The 20,575-nt window shown below is 34.6% G+C and overlaps 1 pseudogene; it reads right to left on the reverse strand.

Annotated features, from left to right (window-relative positions):
• Nucleotides 1-17,995: 17,995 nt before the first annotated feature.
• On the reverse strand, nucleotides 17,996-19,100 carry LOC467279 (legumain-like; annotated as a pseudogene).
• Nucleotides 19,101-20,575: the final 1,475 nt, after the last annotated feature.

Here is a 20,575-nt window from a genome sequence, read left to right on the forward strand (position 1 = left end):
AAATAATAATTTGTTAACACTAATTCTACAAAAGAGTATGGAGTTTAGCATATATTATAGTTTAACTAAAAAAATTGAAATAGTGAACCAATTTAATTGAGATGGAAAAGGAGAGATAATCTAATTGTACAGTGTAAATGAAAAATTCCAGTTATTTGTTTCTTAGGAAATCTAGGCTTGGGAAATTCAATTCTCATTTTTAAAAGTGAGAAGTATAAGAAAAATCCCAATTATAACAAAACATGTTCGGGTGATAATACATATGGCCATATAAAGGGAAAATTCGTAGAGAAAATTGGACCCCTAAAATTATTGTAAGCCATTTCCTTGGTGTCTTCAAAATGCTTCCAACGGTCATATTTTCTACAGTGTTAAGAGTTGATTGCTAAAGGCATAGAAATATTTTTTTAAAAATTAGCCAGACAAAAACATAATAATGCAATATATATTTAAATATATGAAATATTTGGCATTGGTCAGAACTAACTAGAGAAAGTTAAAACAATGAAAGCACATGTTCATACATACTTAATTCACTCTTTACTACTATAACAAAATACCTGAGACTTGGTAATTTATAAAAAACAAAAATATATTTTCTTACAGTTCTGGAGGATGAGAAGTCCAAGATCAAGGTGCTGTCTGTTCTTGTTGCCTGGTGAGGCTTGCATCCTCTGGAGGGGAGGAATACTGTGTCGCCACAAGGTAAAAGGCAGAAGGGCAAGAGGGCTGAACCGCTGTATGAAGCCTCTTTTATCCTTGCCTAATCCCATTCATCAGGAACAAACTCATGGCCTAATTGCCTTTTAAAGGCCCCACTTTGTTATTCCATCGCATTGTTAGTACCTGAATTTTGGAAGGGACATATTAAAACCATAACACATTCAATATTGGCAAAGAAATAACGATTGACAATAATGATTTTTTTTTTTTTTTTGAGACGGAGTCTCCCTCTGTCTCACAGGCTGGAGTGCAGTGGCGCGATCTCGGCTCACTGCAAGCTCCGCCTCCCAGGTTCACGCCATTCTCCTGCCTCAGCCTCCCGACTAGCTGGACAGGCGCCGACCACCACGCCCAGCTAATTTTTTTTTTTTTTTTTTCATTTTTAGCAGAGACGTGTTAACATGTGTTCACCGTGTTAGCCAGGATGGTCTGGATCTCCTGACCTCGTGATCCGCCCACCTCGGCCTCTCAAAGTGCTGGGATTACAGGCGTGAGCCACCGCGACCAGCGGAAGCAAATATTTTATGTGTGCTTTCAGACTGCTGTTCATGACGCAAATCAGAATGATTTACGCTACGTTACTTTGGTCTCTGTTGTTGCTTTCTCTGTCAGCTTTGCCAATCTCCACTGTTAATGTCTGCTACTCAAGAGAACATCAGGTCATATGTAAACTTCAGAAATTCATGTTGATTTCTATTAGGAATAAAATTTTCACTTTTTTCCAAAAAGCTATAAAAAACAGACCATGGGCTGAGGGAGGTGGCTCACGCCGAGGCGGGCAGACCACTTGAGGTCAGGAGTTTGAGACCAGCCAGGCCAACATGGGGAAACCATATCTCTACTAAAAATACAAAAATTAGCCAGGCGTGGTGGTGGGTGCCTGTAGTTTCAGCTACTCCAGAAGCTAAGGCAGGAAAATTGCTTGAACTTGGGAGGTGGAGGTTTGCAGCGAGCCGATATCATGCCAGTGCACTCTATCCTGGGCTACAGAGCCAGACCCTGTCTCAACAATAACAGTGAAAAACAAAACCAGGTCGGGCGCGGTGGCTCACGCCTGTAATCCCAGCACTTTGGGAGGCTGAGGTGGGTGGATCACGAGGTCAGGAGATTGAGACCATCCTGGCTAACACGTTGAAACCCCGTCTCAACTAAAAATACAAAAAATTAGCCGGGCGTGGTGGCGGGCACCTGTAGTCCCAGCTACTCGGGAGGCTGAGGCAGGAGAATGGCGTGAACTTGGGAGGCGGAGCTTGCAGTGAGCCGAGATGCACCACTGCACTCCAGGCTGGGCGACAGAGCGAGACTCCCTCTCAAAAACAACAACAACAACAAAAAACCAAAACCAGACCATGATATCACTCATTCTTGTGTTGACTGACCTTTAAATGCAAGCCTCCAGGTTTAATTATATCTTGACTTTACCGCCATTCTCAAAATGTTCTGGGCATCATCGACTCTGACATGACCTCATGGAGCAAGTGGTTCATGATAAGAAGCTAAATTTTCCCTCAATATTATTTAAAATCTTCATATTCACCTCAACTGTAAGCTGAGTATCTCTGCAGGTCACCACTTTACCTGAGCTTGTTTATATTTCATATTCCATATAACTCAGAAGCCCAGTTGTTTTTCTCCTCCTAGATTAGTACTTCTTTAAGTTCTTATAAAAAATCTGTTGCTTTGAAGATTATGCTGACTGGCTTTTCTGCCCTTTCTGCTTTTTCGTTATTCTTATATACCTAAATTTTGAAAGTTTGCTTACTTTATTCAATATATTTTAGCAATATTCCTTTCCACATCTATCATTTTCATAGAAATCTTTATCTGAGACAGAAATTACCGACAGGTTGAATTAAATAAATTCTAGTATTTGATTGTCAATTACACAAAATCAAACAGCAGGACGAATCCTGAATTACAATCTGTGCTATAGGACAAAATATTTATATTTTATATAATGACTTTTATAAATTAATAATGGAATACAAACCTCAAAGCCAAATATTACCAAAAATGTATGGATAATATTTTCATTCAGTAAGGATCAGAGAAAGTACAAAAAATGAAGAAACTATGGTATTGTCTTAGAATTTTTAATATACAAGATTGATTCGATGTTCAGTAAATAAGCACAACAAAATTTTGATTTGTACAATTGTACCATGTCTCTAGAAGACAGCCTTGATTACATTTCTAGTAAGAAATGTGTGTGTGTATATATATATATGTGTGTGTGTGTGTGTGCATAGACACTTACACACACCACACAGAAAGATGAAAAACTTGAACAAGTAAAATACATTTACTGTGATTCTTAATGAAAGATGAGATGATGGAAGAGTCCCATTTATTTAAAAGTAAACCTTTTAAATAACTCCAAATTATTTATACTGAATCTTTAGATAAATAATAAATATGCGGATTTAAATTAAGAATTATGATTTGATTTCCTATGTTTATAACGTTTTCCCTAAAATTGCACAGATATTAAAAATACCAGAAAATGTTGCATTTCTTTTTGAAAACAAGAGTATATACAGTCATTTAACCATCATCAAAATCAAGATTTAGAAACTCTCATATACAGCATGCTGACTATAGTTAACAATAATGTCGCATATGTGCAAAATTAGCTAGAAGAGTGGATCATTAAGTGTTCTCACCATAAAAGTATCTATGAGAAGTGACCAGATGTGTTAATTAGCTTGATGATAATTTCACAATATATTTGTGTATTTAAAAAATCACAGCGTATATTTTAAATATATATAATTTTAATTTGCCAATTATACCTTAATAGAGCTGGTGGGGGAAGAATAAATCTCAAAAGAATTTTGAAAAAGGAGGGAAGCCAGATGAAAAATGCCACATAATATGTGATTTTATTTATATGACTTTCTGGAAAGGCAAAATAATACAATGCTTATTAGAGGTCAACAAATCCTAGTGTTAAGGGAAGGAATTTGACTGCAAAAGAAAAAACAGTCCTTTTTGGAATAATGGGGATGTTTTACATCTTAGTTGTGATGATACTTATACTACTTTGTAGATTTCTTAAAGGCCACCAAGCTACTTAACTGAAAATGGTAATTTTTATGGTATTTACATTATAGTTCAATAAAACAATAAAAATATTGATGCAAAGAAATGTAGAAACTTTCAAATCTCTCTGTGCTCTTTTATACACAATCTCTACTTCCATCCTTGATGCCTGGCAACCACTGTTTGCATTCATAAGCATCATTTTATGAATATGACAATCTAATGGTTTTATAACCATTAGTGGAATGTTCTTTCTAAAATTAAGGTGGGTGTGGTGGCTCACGCCTATAATGGAAGCATTTTGGGAGGCTGAGGTAGGAGAATCGTTTAAGGCTCGAGTTTGAGATCAGCCTGGGCAACACAGCAAGACCCTATCTCCACAAAAAATAAAAATAAAAAAATTAACTGGGCATTGTGGTGCAAACCTGTAGTCCCCGCTACTAGTGAGGCTGAGGCGCGAAGATTGCTTGATCCCAGGAGTTTGAGGCTGCAGTGAGCTGTTGTTTGCACCACTGAAATCTAGCCTGGGCAACAGAAGAAGATCCTGCCTCTAAAAAATAAATGTAAATAAATTTAAAATTTTAAAATCTCTGTAAATTTCACCATAAACCAGTTGAGCATCTATGTCGTTATTTATTTATGTATCTTTTCTTTTATTCTATTCATTATGTATCTATTATTTTTTGATAACACACTGTCATCATTAGGGTACCTTTTAGTGGGTCTGAAAATCGGGTAGTATAAGTGCTCTAATTTATTTGTTCATTTACAAAATTGACTTGGCTGTTCTAATTTATTTACCTTTCAATATAAATTTTAGAATCAGCCTGTCTATAACAACAAAGAATCTTCAAATTTTGATTGACTAGAATTGCACTCTATCTATAGATACCTTTGGGGAGCATTAACAACAATACTGAGTCTTCCAATTCATGAACATGGCATCTCTTTCCACTTATTTAGAAATTCTTTGCTTTTTGTTAAATCAGTTTTTTACCGTTTATGTTATAGATCTTGCATATAATTAGTAAGATTTAAGTATAAGTATTTAAGTTTTTGTGATAATATAAATGGTACTTTTTATAATTGTAATTTTCAAAATATATTGCATATATACACAAATATATTAGCTATTCACATATAAATTTTTGTTATGTGCTCTTTTAAGTCTTTTGTCCCTTTTTATTTGGGGTTTGTATTATTATTATTATTGAATTGCTCAAGAATTTTATTGTAGAAGCATGTATTAAATACATTGCCAGATTTGTGTATTGTTAATATCTTCTATGACTCTGAGAGCTGTCAATAACTTGGAGATCTCTCTATGCTCTCTGGCCCAAACCAGAAAAAGGGGCATCATGAGTAAACTTTACTCTCCAGAGTGTCCTATCACCAACTTACCAAGCCAAAGGATATAAATATCTACCCTCTACAGCCTCATCTTATGGCAGACTGGTAACAGGAACTTATCAAAGACTTCCTCAGAGAAAGTCAGCTTCAACTTCCTGGCTCTGGCCTTAAATATTTTTTAGCAGCAAAAATTATAAAGTAAAACTCATCTAAAACAACTATTTTCAAATGAGCAATCTTTGTTTATCAAAATGTGGTGAAAAAATGGAAAGACAACAAAATTAGGAGATACTTTCAACATAAAATACTAAGAGGGTTTATTACTGAGAATTTTTTTAAAGTGTGATTATTCAGGAACAAAAAATAGTCTTCAATATAAAAATCAGTAAAATAGAATAGCACTTTACAGAGGAACCATGTCCATTTTTATTCATTGATAAAATGAAAATGTACTATACTAAACATAATTCCACACTCCCAGATTGGGCACTTTTCATTTTTAAAGCACATAAATATTTGGAATTTTAAAAAAGTAATGCACCACTGGTATGGAGAATACATTGCTACAATTACATTCTGAAAGTGTTTGGCATTGCCTAACAAAGGTGAACATGTGTATGACATACAATGTAGCATTTCTACTCCTTAGGTATATTAAAAAAGGGAATTTGAAAGTGAGTATTCTGACACATTTGCAATATGTTATAGCACTAGTTTGATGGTAGCATAAATACTGAATAAGTCAAATGGCTGACCTTATTGAAATACATATATATCTATCTGTATGCATATTTATACATAAAAATACCTCAGATAAGTGACTAAGAATTCAATATAACTGCACGAACCAGAATGAATGCTAAAAACTACCACTAGTAAAATATGCTATTCTACAACTTTACAGGACATAATTCCATTAATACAATCTCAAACTCAGGCAAAACTAATAAATATTCAGAGTCACAATAGTAAACCCTAAAGAAAAGCAAAAGGATGGGATATATATATTCAGAATATTAGATATGGCTCAGAAAGAATGGTGAGGATGAAGTTCCATCAATTTCATACAGGTGAATTAAAAGATATTGGTAATGCTTTAATACTTCATTGACATAGGTTTATAGCATATAATTATTATTTTTAATGAATATATTTTAGCTATATTATCTGTCTATAAAACACTTCTTTCCTGATATTTTATACAAATACAAAATTAATTTTTTATGACTTTGGCTGTAGACACATAAAGTTCAAGATCCTATCAGCTTAGCAGAGTGACCATACACTTTATTTTACAAACCAGGTTATATGTTTTAAAAGTTGAGTATTGTTAGTGGTCACAGTATGAGAGAAAACTGCAGCTGCTCATAGAAAACTGGGGCTTTTGTTCATCCTGTCTATTAGATATACATGTAAAAATGCTGGTAATTCAGATGGATGTAGATATCACAATGTGAGTTGAAGTTTGAGGGTGATCGTATATGTTCTTGAATCATGGGTCCATGAATTGCATTTAAGGATATGGACCTGGATGACCAAGAAGTAAGTCTATATGGAGAGGAGAACAAATAATAGAACCTAAAATGGTCCGCATTTTATAGTTTAAGTAGGTGATAAGGATGATAAGAGAGCGTGTATAACCAGTGTTTGTGCAGGCTGAATGCCAACGGAAAGATGTTAGCGAAAGCACACAAAGATTGCGGTTCAAAAAGAGGGAGCTATCAATTAATGTGCCAAATAATTATCAGCATACAGCCAAGTAAAGATTGACATTTCCCACTGGATTTGAACAAACAAACAATAAACCTGCATCAGCAAATAAACTTTTTTCTTCAATACAGGCATTTCTCATTAGTTTAATTTCTTCCTGCAAATTTGCCGGATAGCTAATTTTTAGAAAACAAGAGTACATATTCCCTTATTTTAAATAGGAAAAAATAATTTAGTGAAAAAATCCCCATCCAATTCCCCCACATACAATTAAAACCCTTTTAACAAGTTACTTAACAAACCTGAATAATAGAAAGCATTTATAATTTCAATTATACAAATATTTAACAATTGCACAGTAAGTTTATTAAATAAAGGAATAAAGTACCATATGGCAAAATAAAGTAAGTAAAGCAATAAAGTACCATATGGCAAAATAATTTTTCTTCTACACCAAGACAACCATGTTTGCAGTGTAAATCAATTAACAAAGTAACATTTTACTATACTTAATGAATAAAATAGTATTTAAGCCAAAAAAAAAAACAGATTAAAAAGGAAGAAAACTTTAACTTACCAACTGAACAGTTTCCTAAGTGAGATATGACAGCCAAATAACAAGCTGCTTGGTTGCAGTTTGGTGAAATCCAGTAGACTGAAGGAGTTTTCAGTTAACACCTGAAATTTTAATTTTGTCGATTTTTAAATCTGAGGATGTTTTGGTCCATTTTTTCTTGCGTACCCAAGACTGCTAATAAGCATATATATGAATCATTATCGAAGACAAAAAAAGACATTGGTGAAAATCAATCCTGACAGCTTTCTGTGTTCTTCTGCTTAATGTTATATAGCTTTTGATATGGACAAATAATTGCATTTATTAGTATCTTCCTTCTTCTCATGGTATAATCACATTTTCTTGCTATATCAAATTTCTTTAAAAGTTCTGATGTCAAATATCATGGTTCCGCTTATTTTCCCCCAATCAACAATGAATAATATGTTGAAGCACTTTATGTTATGTTCTCTAACACACAGTTATACATTTCTGATATGGACAAGTTGTCACCAATTCAATTTCCATTTTCTGTTTTTTTCTTTACTTGCTGACTTCGATTTCATTTAATATAAAATATTCATATGAAATGTTAGAATTCTCAGCCTGCCTTGCAGTTAGTGGTGCTAATACAATTCAGTTTTCAACAAGTTACAAAATGTGAGGCTGTGGCAGATCTTCCAGAAAATTTTTTGGAAAACACCATAATTTTTACACTTCTTCCTCCCCTACCTCTTGTTCTGGTCTGAGATGTGGTCTTTAGGCTGGAACACAACCAGTAGCCATCTTGTGAACATAAAGATAGATGATATTATAGTGGGATGATAGTGGAAAATTACAGAAGCCTATGTCCCTGAAGACAATATGGAGACACCTCACCAACACTTGACTACCTGTCCATGCTTTTCTTATCTGGGAGGAATAACAACCTTTTTCTTGTTAAAATTAATACACTTTCAAAAAAGCAGTTATGGGTTCAGAGAGCACTGTGTCCCCAAATACTACCTCGTGTGCACTTGATAAAAATGTACATTCTGTTTTTGTTGGTGAAATATTCTGTGTGCTGTTAGTTCCAATTGGTTTATAGTGTTGTCTAAGTTATCTGTTTCCTTATTGATCATTTGTCTGTTTTATTATCCTTACATATTAAAGAATAATCTCACTAAATTCAAAATGCTAGGTTGGTGCTTTTTACTTTCAACATTTTAAATATTTAATTATACTTTCTTTTTGCTTAGAAGGTTTCTGAAGAAAAGACTCACATAATTCTTATTCTTTCTCCTGTATAGGTAATGTGTTTTAGAATTTTTTAAAAAATCTGGATTATTTCTAGATTTTTAGATTTTTTTCAATCTGGCTTTTTTCTATATTTTCTGTAGTTTAAATATGATATGTCTAACTGTAGATTTGTAAATGTTTATCTTGTATGGCATTCTCTGAGTTTCCTGAATATTTATTTTGGTTTATGCCATTCATTTTGGAAACCTCCCAACTATTATTCTGTTTCTTTCTCTCTTTAGTCTATTCCTAGTATCCTAGTTTTCCCATTATTTGTAAATTATACTTCATATTTGTCCCTCAATTTTTGGATAGTCTTTTATGTTTCTTGTACTTTTTTCTTTGTATTTTAGGTTTAATATTTCCATTGACATATATTCAAGCTCAATGATTCTTCCTTGGCCATTGTCAGTGTGATAAATTCAACAAAGGCATTTTGATTTCTGTTATAATATTTTGATTTTAGCATTTCCTTTAAATTTTGAGCATTTTCATTTCTCTGGTTATAATACCCATTGATTCTTGCACAGTATCAGCCTTTTACATTAGAAAGCTTAGCATCTTCATCATAGTTATTTTAAATTCCAGATCTTTACTTTGAAATTATCTGCCATATTTAAACCTAGTTATAATGCTTGCTCTTCTCTTCAAACTGTGTATATGTTTGTGTGTGTGTTTTGTTCCTTTTCACAACTATATAAACATCTGTCTCTTTCTGAATTACCTGTTCTATTTTGTTTTTCCAAATTTCCGTATCAATAGAAATACAAAACTGTCTTATTGATTGTAATTATGTAGTTATGTAGTATATTTTGTACAATTAATAAATTGCCTTCTAATTCTAATTATTCTGCTTTTTAAAAAAACTGAAATAGCTATTTGATTATATTTTCTCTTTCAGATAAACTTTGGTACCTGGGAATTTCATTAAAATTTATGTTTACCTGTTAACTGAAATTGTATTAAATTTGAGATTAGTATTTTAAAAATATACTAAATCATCCCATTCAGTAATACAGTTTATATAAATTGTCTTTTTTCTTCAGTAATATATTAAATGTTCATTAACTGTATCCTTTTTTTTGTTTTAAAGTATATTATTAGAAACGTTTTCAACGTGTTTCTTGTTATTGTGAATGGAAGCTTTTGTCCTTATATTTAGTAGCTTATTGCTGATAAATGAAAAAAATACAAATATATTGATTTCAGTTTGTTGACATTGTATCTGTTTCCCTTGTGGAACTCTCATATTAAAGCTAATCACTTTCCATTTGATTGCCCTCGATCCCCTAGTTAGAAATTCCAAACTTCTGCAAATAATGAAATGCCCCTGCTCACCCACACACAAATGCTTCTACAAAATCTGTAAATACAGCCACACAAGAAGGTGGATATACTCTGGTAAGTGTTCACTGACAGAAGAAACTGCCTTGTAATCTGCTGTATCTCCCTTATGAAGCCATAGGAACAAAGCTAGAGGCACAATTTCCGTGATAATCTTGGTCCATCATGTCCATTGTCATATTTTTAGTCCTGTCTGCTTATCTATTTGCACTTATATGCAAATGCTTCTGTGAATTCAATCTCCCAGGACACTGCTCAACTAAACCTTTCCATTACGCCTGTTCTGAATCGCCTACTTCAAAATCATTGAGTGACCTTATTTCTCTCCTTGTCTTATTTATAAAACATACATGCACCTCCTAGTTTTGGTGGAATCTGGCTAATCTCTGATGAATTCACCCATTTTCCCTGACTTATTCTTTGATTCTCAATAAGCAAGTTTTATCAAAATATATCTGGCTTTTAAGCATCACTTAATCTACATTAAACCTCTTCGGTAGTTTTCTTTTTTTTTTTAGTTTTATTATTATTATACTTTAAGTTTTAGGGTACATGCGGACAACGTGCAGGTTTGTTACATATGTATACATGTGCCATGTTGGTGTGCTGCACCCATTAACTCGTCGTTTAGCATTAGGTATATCTCTTAATGCTATCCCTCCCCCCTCCCCTCACCCCACAACAGTCCCTGGTGTGTGATGTTCCCCTTCCTGTGTCCATGTGTTCTCACTGTTCAATTCCCACCTATGAGTGAGAACATGCAGTGTTTGGTTTTTTGTCCTTGAGATAGTTTGCTGAGAATGATGGTTTCCAGTTTCTTCCATGTCCCTACAAAGGACATGAACTCATCATTTTTTATGGCTGCATAGTATTCCATGGTGTATATATGCCACATTTTCTTAATCCAGTCTATTGTTGTTGGACATTTAGGTTGGTTCCAAGTCTTTGCTATTGTGAACAGTGCCACTATAAACATAGTTTTCTTTATGTACACTTCATTGCACATTTCTCCACTTTGCAATCGACATTAGTTACTACAGTTGTGTTTATCTATTGGATGTCTCTGTCCCTTAATAAGACACAAGATCTAAAATGGCATGTTACATCTGTTTACTTTATCACTTTATACAGAGCCTAGCACATGGAAAATAAATTTTGTTTATCTTAATTTATCAAATTTTATAATTTAATTCACATTTGTTACTAGCATTAAATTACATATGCCATACAGCAATTTTTTTCTAGATTAATTTTGACTAATATGATAGTCTTTGATATTTATTATTGGTTTCTCATGTGGTTTTCAATGCATATTTTAAGTATTGGTACCCTTAGGCATAGACTAGGTGAAGCTGACTCTCAGAGGTAACAATTACTCTGTCATTTCACAGATTTTTTCTTCCTGTATCATTTTTCTCTTTACACTACTTGAATGAGTTCAATATAGAATAATGCTTTTAATATTTTAAATAAATAGTACAAAACTATTTAGTCTCAATATTCTGAAATAACTTATTAGTCTGAAATGGAAATGCCTTTTCATTTCTAAAACTTAGAAAAGGGTTCAGTCCTGGGAAAATGGTTTGAAGTCATATTTTAAAAGTAAAAAAAACCTCATAAATATAAAAATTAGGAAGTAAGTATAAAGTAATAAAAGCAAACAAAAAGTTTATAGAAATAGAATATTAGTTTGAGAATTATCAAGGAAAAACAGAAAAACAATCTAGAAGCAGTCTGTCATAATTCTCTCTATATATGTTCATGAGAGGTATGATGAGTCTAGCTCCGTTTAATAAACCCCTTGTTTTACAATGCTTTTCTACTGAGAAGCTAAGAAGACTACTTTTAGGGTCTTCATTAACCTTGTGCTTAAAGTTTATGTTCCCAATCTCATGGCAAATTATGTTTTAGCTAACCATTTCTCAATATATCTATTCTAACATTCTAGTTTTTCACCTGCACCCCTGAAATATGCTCCAAAGAGGACTATACTTTCCATTTTGCCTCCAGAGTCAATTTTGTAAACTTCAAACAGAGTAATCCTTTGAAAAATAAAATAAAATGATTTCATCTCCTGCTCAAAATCCCACCAATGGCTGCCCACAACACATAAGTGTTAAGTGGTTATAATGGTTTATAGTATTTTGTACGTTGTGGCTCTTAGAAAACTTTCCAATATCTCTACTCTTTGTCCTTCTTGCTTAGCCTATTTAAAAAGGCAATTTGTACTACCCCTTCCCCAAGCTCTATTCCATTAATGCATTTTACTTTTCTCTAAAAACATGCATCATTGACAGGCATGACACCAAGTATACCTTTTATTCAATTAAAAGCTTCAGAAGGACATGACATAATTTGTAAAATCAATGATTTCACACCAGTTTTTGGATCAGCACCTCCAATATAAAGATATGTAATAATGACAAGTTTAATAAATCAGTGGATAAATAAACTGCCAGTTGCTTCATTGGCAAAACATAATATGGACTAATTCTCTCCTAAATTTTAACTTGATAAAATCAATAAATGAGAAAATATTAAGGAGTGAGAGCTTAATGTAAAAATAAAAATGGAGAAACAAGTAGTGAGTGATTTGGGTTAGGTGGAATGAACAGGAGGAGGAGAAAAATAAGACCTTTGCCAATTATGATGCATAATAACTTAAAAATACAAGGAGAGAACATTGGGACTGTATCGAAAAACTGCTGAGGTTTTTGTTGTGTTTTATGCCTTATTTATTTTTGATAAAGGCTAGTTTAAATTGACTTTACAGAACTAGTTATAATACTATTCACTGACTCTTAAATTCCACATATTTTTATATACTCATATTTTAATATAAATTAAAAATTTGTCAGTCCTGGTTGTTGAAAACCTTTTAAATTTGCAAAAGCAGAAAGTGAAATAGCAACTAATTTTACGATCATAACTTAGAAAAATTGTTAAATCATTTCATAAATAAACCAAGCCATAAAACATTGTTTAAAATAACTAAAAGAGTACAAAGAACGCTATGCTTAGTAAATTAAGCTTGGCCATCCCCATTTTCTTTACTTAATGCCTCATTCATTTAGGTAGCCAAGCTAAATAAGTACTTTCTACCAAAAATTCTGATTAAAATTCTTAAATCATTTCTGCTCCAGCTCACTTGATAACTACTTTTCCAATTTTGTGTTTGTCTTGGTTATGTTCCCAGCAGGTTGTTAACAATTAATTAGCAATACTTCTCAAATGTTATCTGTGTTAGTCTACTAATTGCAGGGCAGGAAAATGGAATTTCCCTTTGTAAACAAATGGTAATCATGATCACTCATTTTAGATAAGGCAATACAAATTTTCCTTATATTTGTGTTGTTGTTACTTAGACTTACAGCCAAAAGGCATGAATTGTATTTATAAGTATTGGATGAAGCTATTCATAAGTTACACAAAAAGAATTTTGAATCATTTAGTTTTGAACAGCACCATCTCATTTTAATCCTTTCATCTTATTCCTTAGTAAAAGCAATGTAAACACATGCCTTGTGTGTGAAGGGTGTGTGTGTGCATGTGTGTATTTATATTTATGACTCAAAAGAAAATCTTGGAAGAAGTTGTTTAGATTAGCAACTATGATTCCAGAACAAGCATAAATTTCACATTTCTATCAAAAGTCTTAATGGTTATTTTTTAAAAATGAATTTGCTCATATGTCAAATATATTGTTATGATTTTAGTCAACCTTACACATATTTTAATTCATAGTCTTCAGTATTTTCTATGGTATGTACTTTTTTTGACTTGTTCTATTCCTAGCTGTTCATAGAATGCTTGAAATGGAATTCATCTTATGTATTTTCTAATATACCCACCTAATTTTATAGTTGAGAAAATTTAGGACCAGGAGAAGATAATTTGAATTTCAAAAGGTCATTGTCACAGGTACAATAGATTGGCTCACTGGCATATATTCTAAACTGTTTCTAGTGTGCCTTCCTCAAAGGAAGAGGATGGAACAGTAAAAGTCAATTTCCTTCACTTAAACAATGTGTATGTTTGGATTAATTCAGGCTGGTTTACATTTGGTTGGTTAGTAAGTGTCAAAAGAGGTGGTATATAACAAGTGTCTGTTTTAATAGTTTAGATTGTAGCAACTACCATACCCCTTAGATTCAAAACCATAGTGGTGTCTACTCAGTCCCTACATTGTAGCTATGGGCATTTAATTGTGGAATGAGAAGGTAACACAGAATGGCTAATTCCTTCATGGATCTACTCTGGTAGTTGTCAGAGAATTTCCTGGACTGTCCACCCAACCATGCTAGCATCTGCTTATGTCCTGCCTTCAATAGTTTTGAAGTGTGAAAATGTTTTGTATTACCTTTTGTTCTGCTTAAACTGAATAGAATGGTTTCTGTTATATGAAACTGAAGAGTAACATGGATAATTCTCATATAGTAACATGTTTTGAGATAGGACCAGGAACTCCTAGCTAATTGCTGGTGGATAGATAATAGAAAACTAGGGGACTGGAAATGTATAGGTAAATTTTAAAAATTGTTTGAATACTGAGCAGAAATAATTTTTCTTTGTATTATTATGTAGGTAAATCTCAATGTTCTGCATTTTTATCTCATAGAGAAGATAAAACTGATACATGTGCCATTTAGCCCCTTGCTTCCCAAAGTTTTTTATGTTATGATACACATAGAAATCAATAGTATTTGTGTGGTCCACTCATGTAAAGGGATTCAGATTATCCCAAGTTCCATCAGACCATCTATGTACTTTATGCATCACACACCAGTCTACATGAGAAATCTCATTGTCAAAGTCAAAATGTTTGTCATTTGAAATCTGACTTTAAGCATCCAAATAATTACCATCTCTTACTTTTTTTTTTAAATTTTTCTTTTTTTTTTTTTAAGTTTTGAGACGGAGTCTCACTCTGTCTCCTAGGCTGGAGTGCAGTGGTGCAATCTTGGCTCACTGCAAGTTCCGCTCCCCGGTTCATGCCATTCTCCTGCCTCAGCCTCCCAAGTAGCTGGGACTACAGGCGCCTGCCACCACACCCAGCTAATTTTTTTGTATTGTTTAGTGGAGACGGGGTTTCCCCTTGTTAGCCAGGATGGTCTCGATCTCCTGACCTCATGATCCGCCCACCTTGGCCTCCCAAAATGCTGGGATTATAGGAGTAAGCCACTGCGCCCGGCCCATCTCTTACTTCTAAAGCTCACTCTAACATTTCACCTTCAACAGTTCTTAAAATCGTATCAGGACCTCCAAGTCATCAATCATTTCATTGCTTACCTTCCTCCTTTGATTAGATTAAATTTTAGGCTTCATATTCTAGCCACTCTTTTGCATACATTTTTAGCACAACAGAAATGATTTTATTAACTTCTACAGTTACTTTGTGAATGAAATTATATAATTTTAATGAAGCGCTTAAATATGATCCAATACATAGGACACATTAAATAAACATAAGCTACTACAGTTTTAAGTGAGTTTTCTCAAATGTGCCTAAAGAACTGTTTTATACATAAATAGGTGAAGACAAAGTATTATTTTGATCAGAATTAATCTTTATTTTTTGAGATTATTAAAAAACTTTGAGAAATTCTTTTCATTTTTCTAATAACTTGATGATATTAAAGTAGTTGTCTTATGGTTTAATATAGGTGATTTAGAGTAGAATTTTCAATATTCAGTTAAAAATATTATTCAAAAGGTAAACAATTTGTGTTGTAACAATCATTTTGTAATGTACTTTGTATGTTCTTAGAAACTATTATTTCTAATATCAAAATTAAGAACCAATAGAATATTCAGTATAAGCATCATTTATATGGGTATAGATAAGTTAAATATAGATACAGCTATTAGATATAGATATACACACGATAAAACTGTTTTGTTTTGTTTTGTTTTGTTTTTTGAGACAGATTCTCGCTCTGTCACCCAGGCTGGAGTGCAGTGGCGCCATCTCGGCTCACTACAAGCTCTGCCTCCCAGGTTCATACCATTCTCTTTCCTCAGCCTCCTGAGTAGCTGGGACTACAGGTGCCCACCACCACATCTGTCTAATTTTTTGTATTTTTAGAACAAATGGGGTTTCACCATGTTAGCCAGGATGGTCTCGATCTCCTGACCTCGTGATCTGCCCACCTGAGCCTCCCAAAGTGCTGGGATTACAGTGATAAAACTTTTATGTTATCATTATTATAAACATAAACTATAAAAGTAATTGAGAAAAAACGTATGTTATAAAATATATGTAAAATGCTAACTAAACTGAAATAAAGTTAGTTTTAACTAAAATTGAATACTTTTGCAAAATTACAGAATAACCTTCAAAAGTTGCCTCAATGTGCTAAATAACTGTTCACAGTTTAGTTAGAAGTTATATAATTAATAAGTAATAAATTATGTTATTTCATTACATACAACATTTAACAGATAGTCTCCTTTCTTAAATTATGGTGATCTAAGCCCAATAAAAATTTTAGTTCAGTGGCCAGGCCCATTGGCTCATGCCTGTAATCCCAGCATTTTGGGAGGCTGAGGTGGGTGCATCATTTGAGGTCAGGAGTTCGAGACCAACATGGTGAAACCCCGTTTCTACTAAAAATACAAAAATTAGCTGGGTGTGGTGGTGCAGGCCTGTAATCCCAGCTACTCAGGAGGCTGAGGCAGGAGAATTACTTGAACCCGGGAGAGGAAGTTTACAGTGAGCTGAGGTCACACCACTGCACTCCAGCCTGGGCGACAGAGCGAGACTCTGTCTCAAGAAAAGAAAAAAAAAAATTAGTTCAAATATTGTATCTTGCACAATATAAGACACTTAGGAACCTTCTTAATAGCACTCACGGATCAGTAGAATCGCGGAAGTGACCCCTAGTTTTCTAACACACTTACGTTATTTCTGTCACTCTATCACTGATGACATTGATTTCTGGTAACCATAAAATACTTAAGAGGGATGAAAACAGAAAATAAGCTTTATTCACATGTTAGGAACATGTTTTAAGACTTTTTATTTACATACCTGTAAACATCAAGTGTAATTTCTTCCCTTCGATAGGAGATAATATTTAGGTAAGACTTAAAGCAAAACACGACCCCAAAACTTGTCTTCCATCATTGCTAAAATGATCATTTAAAGCCAGTCTACCTGAGCAGAACCTAATTCATATATTGCTTCACGTATTTTTGTCACTACCTGGAAAGTATGTTTAGAAACTAAAATTAAGACAACTATGCAGAGCAGACACAAGGTAGCCAGTCAAATAATAGCTTAAAATATCCAGCATACTAAAATGGAGTCACTGAATCTGAGAATAAGTTGTAAGATCAGGTAATGACAAAACACATCCTATTAATCCAAAACTTTTTCAAGAATGGAATGCTTGACTCTCAAAAAAAGCAATTTGGGTTTACTATAAAGTAAGTGTTTTTTTTTTTTTCCATAAAAGGAAGAAAAACTTTTTATTTTATTTTATTTTATTTTGGGGGGACTCTGTTATAAATCTTTATTTTTTAGGACTTGAACACTGGCAGAACTAAATACAAAAGCAATAAAAAATCATAATATTTTCTAAAAATAGTTTTCCATTTGGGGCTTGCGGCCCCCTTCAATCAAATCATTCTGAAGATTTAAAGAGGTTTCAGCTTCGAATTTCTCAGAATAAAGACTCCTTTTGAGGGGGGCTACAGAAGCCCCCATGAACTTCCTGCTCCTTAAAACTAACGGGCAAAACAACAACAGACCAAAAATCCTCCTAGAAAGCAAATATGACCCTTCTCAATACAGAGCTTTCCCCACTCCAATTTGTAGGTTTTCAGAGAAGACTGGGGAAGTAGGTAACAGCGAGAAAGTCATCCTGTGAGGAAAGTCCTGGAGCGAGCCCTAGAGTGGGGACTCCCCAGGAGGGCCCGGAGCAGCGGGGACTTCTCACTCCACCTCTTCAGTCTCTGATTAGCACACATTCGGGGGAGAGCTTCCACTTGGAAAAGCTTCCAGGAGGCAGCTCTTCAGTAGCGACCGACGCACACGTGGTCCATGGACAATTTTATCCTGTGAAGCGGATACGGTTTCTCACAAAGGTTGGCCAGCACGTACAAATGTCTCAACGCATACTCGCACGTGGGGGAGTGCCAGTTGAAGCAGTGGGTCTGGAAGTGCAGCAGGGCCTCCAGGTAGCAGCTATGCCCCGTGAACGGGGCTCTCTCAGACAGGAGCTGCTCCGCCTCAGCCTCGGACGCTGCCAGCAAGGAGGCGATCTTGCGCACTGACTTCTCAATGAGGTGCCTGGCATCCAGATGCCGCTGGATCTCCTCTGTGAGCTGCCTGGAGTCCTCTAGATCGTTGGTGTTCATCAGTTTCCTTTTCACGATCATGAGGGGCACCTCAGGGCTGGGGGTGAGGTCAAGGGGTGTGACTGGAGGCAGGGAGATAGGAGAACTGGCTTTGTGTTTCATACTCTGAAACTGCATCACTTTAATGTGGAGATCGTTTCGTTTCCGTACTGCATGATGTGGCTGGTATTGGTGTGTGATTTTACCAGGTGGTACTGCTTGTGCAGCGTCTGGTTAGTCAGATCTTCCACGTCTGAGTCTTCCATCCAGTTGACGCTGTACCAGTCCCCCAGGTACGTCGACCTCTTCTCATCATAGTAACAGGTGTAGGACGACTCTCTGGGGTTGGCAGTAGTAGTTGCATAAACATTAGTATCACCAGGCAGGTGGTTCATCATGGACCCAGACTCACAGGCTTCAATATAGAACACCATCTTTTGGTACATTTTATGTATGTACATGTAATGGATGGTCTCATTCAGGTACTTTACATGAAGATCTTCATTGGGAAAAACCAGTATTCCAGTAGATCCATGGTCAGTGAAGTAAACGAACACATACATGATCCTGGGGACCGCTCTTCAGGACTTTCCCGGTTCCTATGCCCTTCACTGCTTCTGCATCGCCTGTCAACACAGCAAGGAAATTTTGTGGGGTAACATCCTCTCCAGTATAGTCAGTCCTTCGGGAATCCCTGATAGACATCCATGCCATTGGGCCTGTTGATCACAATTCCTGGAGTGGGATTGTCTTCAGAGTGAGCAGTGTCATCGTACATCATAACAATGATGTGCTCGTCTGGAATCCCATTCCGGTAAATGATCTGGTAGGCATGGCACGCAGCTGCCTGGTGCCTGTAATTATACCAGCCATTTGAACCCGCCACGATCACCACCCAGTGCTTGCGTCCATCTTCAGGATCATCTATGGGAACAGCACCAGTGCCCAGTGCCACCCTGAGGAATACAGCTACTTTCCAAACCCTTCTGCACTTTGGAGTTCAACTGCAGAAACCTGTGATAAGCGATCGTGGTGGCAGTGGTGGCAGCGGTGGCAGCCGCGGTGCCGAGTGACCGCGGTGGCGGCGGCAGCGGGACCGTGAGAAAAATCTTAATTATAAATTGGAAAATAATGTAACAGTGCAGCATAATATTCTCAGATAAAATATATCCAAGCAAATACAATGGAATTTTGCATCATGGGAAAGTTGTTGGAAGTATTTAGTTTGCCGAATCTAATAAAATCTTATTGTACTTCTGCACTTATTTACAGTAAATGTGGCATAGTTCTTGTTTCTCCTTGACAGTACTTTTTGAAAATTGTGGTCAGTTGTTTTCCAACCTTTTATTTGCCTTCAGTTTATTTTTTTTAATTTTAACACAGAAACAATGTATCCACTTATACTTGTTTCCTATTTTTTCAGTTGCATTGTATCATTTGAGATTTCCTTTCTGATGTATTACATTCTCTAGTTATTCTGTCAAAAAGCCTATATGTATGATAAATTTCTGGGTCCTCGTATGTCAGAAAATTTCTGAACTTAAATCTCTATACAAGTCTCAGTCAAATATTGTCCTTAAAGTCATTTCTCATTTATTCTTCCTGAAATTGTCAGTTCTAGGAAACATCTGGTATCTTTCATTAAAAGAAATTTAACTTTCTTTTGGTGGTCTTTTGGAATGGCCCCTTAAATAAAATGTTCAAGGTTTCATTACAGTGTGTTTATGTGTAGGTATTTTTTCTTTTAATCTCTGTTGACTATTGGTATTCTTTTATTCTGAATAATGCTTTTTAAATCTTCTTTATAGAAAGTATTGGATTATATTTTCTTCAAATATTCTCTTTTTCTTCCCCCTTCTTAGGAGCTTTGGGTCTTTTTTTTTCTACTATTTCTTAGATGGATTTTGAAACTTATGGACTTATTCTTAGTTTCTCTTAACTTCTCTTTCAAGCCACATTTTGAAAAAATTCATATTTCTCTTTCCATTTATTAATTACTCTCCAGTCCTTTTCACTTGTCTAATCCAAGTGTCTAATTTCAGATGTCTAATATTATTAATATGAATAATCACTTTTTTAAATTTGCAAGTTGTTAATACAAACCCTTTATATAACCATTTTGTGTGATTCTTTCCTGACTCTTCCTCAGTTCTGTTAGGTAATAGCAGTGATGCCATGGATCATGTCAAATATTGAAACTCTCAGTGAACACCCAAAGATAGACATCCAGAC

The sequence above is a fragment of the Pan troglodytes genome, chromosome 14, assembly GCF_028858775.2.
Source record: "Pan troglodytes isolate AG18354 chromosome 14, NHGRI_mPanTro3-v2.0_pri, whole genome shotgun sequence".
In the NCBI taxonomy this organism is placed as follows: Eukaryota; Metazoa; Chordata; class Mammalia; order Primates; family Hominidae; genus Pan; species Pan troglodytes.